Source organism: Metopolophium dirhodum, chromosome 6 (genome assembly GCF_019925205.1).
Source record: "Metopolophium dirhodum isolate CAU chromosome 6, ASM1992520v1, whole genome shotgun sequence".
NCBI lineage: Eukaryota > Metazoa > Arthropoda > Insecta > Hemiptera > Aphididae > Metopolophium > Metopolophium dirhodum.
Genome location: NC_083565.1, coordinates 35,603,830 through 35,607,113, shown reverse-complemented (window position 1 = coordinate 35,607,113; position 3,284 = coordinate 35,603,830). Strand labels below are relative to the sequence as shown.

Genomic DNA, 3,284 nt, shown 5'->3' with positions numbered 1-3,284 from the left:
CATTCAGAATACACTATGAAGATTGATAAAAGTACACAGATTGAATATGGCATTGAAAAATCTTCAACGCAATCGTCCACAGTGGGCAATAGTGAATCTATTTCAAGTACAATAACTGCAGGTGTTAGTGCTGGTTTTTCAGCCATGGGCATAGAACATGGCGGATCGATTGAAACTTCTGTACAAAGTGGTAGTGAACGATCATTTGAAGTTACTAATGAGAATGGTTTTACTGTATCGTATTCAACAAGTACAGCAAATACTGTTGGTGTAGAAGAAAAACTAACATGTGATGGGGTTCAAAATGAAAAAATATTTATAGAGGCGCGAATAAACATGACACGAATGACGGGCAACGCTTGCGAATATATATGTAGTTTACCAGTGGGTGAACATAATGTACACATAGTAACTTGTAATTACGTTACTTTAAACATGTATCCAGTACATAATGAAAATATAGTCACCGAATTGCAATGTAATCGTGAAATTATAAATTAGTAAATTTATATTATATAAACTATTATAGAATTATTAGAACTATTGTAGTAATAACAATTAGTAGTAGGTATTATTGTTGAATAATAACAAAACGTTTATTAAATTATGTAGTTTTTATTTTTTTCAGAGTAAAAGTAACTCGTTATATCGATAGCACCGCGTTCAAGGTACGCTTACATTATCAAAGACATGTAAAGAATAAAGTCAAAGTTTTAAAAATAAAACGTATATTTCTCATTGGCATGACGTCGACGTCCTTCCTTTTCGCGCTTGTGCTTAGTAAATAATAATAATATATTTACAGATTGTCCCCCGCGAGGATTTACCCATTGCGATATCTCCTGAAATAATGTATATATCATGATTCTGGTTTTTATGATTTGCTAATTTGATAATTGTTTCATAATTGGTCGATTCCCTCTAATTTATAACTAATGATGCTAAATTATGCGATCTGCTGGTAGCAGTGGCGAGCTGAAAGTCTCATTTTTGAAGCAGTTGCGTCAACTTTTCAAAGGGGGTGATGCCACCGCGGCAGTCTGTGGCTCAGAATTACATGCTAAGGCTTGACCTCTTGGCTCTTTTGACCACATTTTATTTAAAATATCTTAACTTCGTTATGAGTTATAATGGGTGGTAGTGGTGGTGGTAATAAGTACTTAATTGTGAAAATGCGTCATTTAAAATTTAAGTTCAATCCGCCATTGGCTGATCGTAAATTGGCTATACAAGACGGAGACAATAAAATGCCCGTGTTACGTTTCACGCCCTCTTAAATCGTGGTCATGGCGGCAGCGTTCCCGATGTTTTGGAATTGGGTAAAATTTAAATGCCCGCCACATCGGTCAAAAGTACTATCAATGGATAATCGTTCTGACTTATCACTAAGATAGTAATAATTGTTATCAAATAAATAACAACATAATAATATTATTTTATTGTTAGCCGACTTTTGAATCATTCGATAATTTGAAATTTGAACAGAAGTCGGAAATACAGACTACATACGTACAGAGTTGTATTCATACGTTTTAGTAAAAAATTTCCATGCATAAGTGTATTCTTTTTAGTAAAACATCCAAAGTATCGTCTCGACGCATTACCTTAATTTTCATTTGTAAGTATTATTTTCTAGTTGTACTCAGTGGCGTCATTAGGGTGGCAAGGTGGGCATTTGCCCCTGCCTGATTTTAAAAGCGGCCCGATCCGGAGAAAACAAAAAGATAATTTAGGAAAAATGGTTATTTTAACGCAACACCAATTTTTGACAATAATTGATTTTGTTTTATTGGTGTAACTAAAAAAAATAATTGTAGATACATGATTTGTTCACCGAATGTTCCTATTAGCATTTCTTATAAACCATACAATTTTTAAAATAATTTTACTCTTTTTGAGCTAATAATGGGGATAAGACATTTTAATTTTTTTCGAATAGTTTTGTTTTTAAAATTATTGTCAATAAAAAGTTCTTTGCTATGTCAAAAAGTTTGAAAATGTAATACCTAAAAGGATCCTTATAGTTACTATAATATCTGTTCAAAAATATTAAAGACACATGACCACTTTTTGTCATAAAGTTCACATTTTGACAAAATTCAACAACAATTTGCTAATTATTTTGTAGTTAAAAATGTATAAAATGTTCAATAGTCAAGGGTTAACAAATTTTTAGACTTTTAATAAGTATTTCATATTGTACGTACTTGAATCTTTTAAAGTATATCAAATGAAATGTTTTTGGTGAAAATTAATTCAATCTACTATTTTACTAAATGTAGAGAAAATTACTTTAACAGCATTACCATAAAGTATAGGTACTCATATTGCAATATAGTCTTTGGCTCTTCGCTCAGTATCGTTTTTTCATATAAAATGATTTTATATCATTAAATTAATTTTAACACAATATCCATAATACTGACCCACCAGCCACCACCCATACATGAGCCACCTAACCCATACATGAGCCGTGAAAAGATGGCCATATATATTGATTTTGTTGCTGATTTAATTGACTGTTAAAAGAATCTGGATGTCCTACAGTATGTACATTTATTGATCATAGTAATATTAATTATCAAATTTAATTAAATATGTAAATTATAGGTTTACTGGTCGTCAAACCCATTCCCATTGATGAAACTTACTTCTCAACAAGGAAAGACAAACTTCTTTGACTGATGCTAGATGTTTTATGGGATCTAAATAATGATAAAGAATATACATTCAGAAATGTATAACTTATTAATTGATACATATATTCATGACCCAAAGTAAAAGTATATTTATACATTTTTTGTTAATTTTTATTATTATTATACATAAATGACTAATTTTTCTTATTTATTTATATATATATAATAGACTTAATTAATGCTACTGAAACCTTGACATGTGTAAAAAAAATGGTAGATTGGGCTCTTAAATGGATTATTGATGGTTTTGGCGAAATGTTAGTGGCATTTAAGTTGGTATTATCGCGTACAAATAGATTAACATATGATAATTTATAACGTATAACATTTTGTATTGTAAAGTTCTATGTTTGACATCAACCGCTGGACTTGGAATAAGTATACTTAATAATACAAAATGTTTATATTTTAAACAATAAAACAAAAAATAATTCTAAAAAACCACACATTGTAAAACCTACAGTAGATATATTATTAATTGCTATTTACTCCAAATCTAAAATAGTAAAAAAAAAAAATTATTTAATTTTCAGCCAAATCATGTTATTTTAACATTTAAGAAATAAACTCCTCTATTTTATTATG

At 29.7% G+C, this 3,284-nt stretch overlaps 1 long non-coding RNA gene across 1 annotated transcript; it reads left to right on the top strand.

Moving 5' to 3' along the window:
* Nucleotides 1–1,470: 1,470 nt before the first annotated feature.
* On the top strand, nt 1,471–2,839 carry LOC132947229 (uncharacterized). The gene is made up of 2 exons (XR_009664859.1): nt 1,471–2,546; nt 2,611–2,839. It is a non-coding gene; the product is annotated as an uncharacterized LOC132947229 (long non-coding RNA).
* Nucleotides 2,840–3,284: the final 445 nt, after the last annotated feature.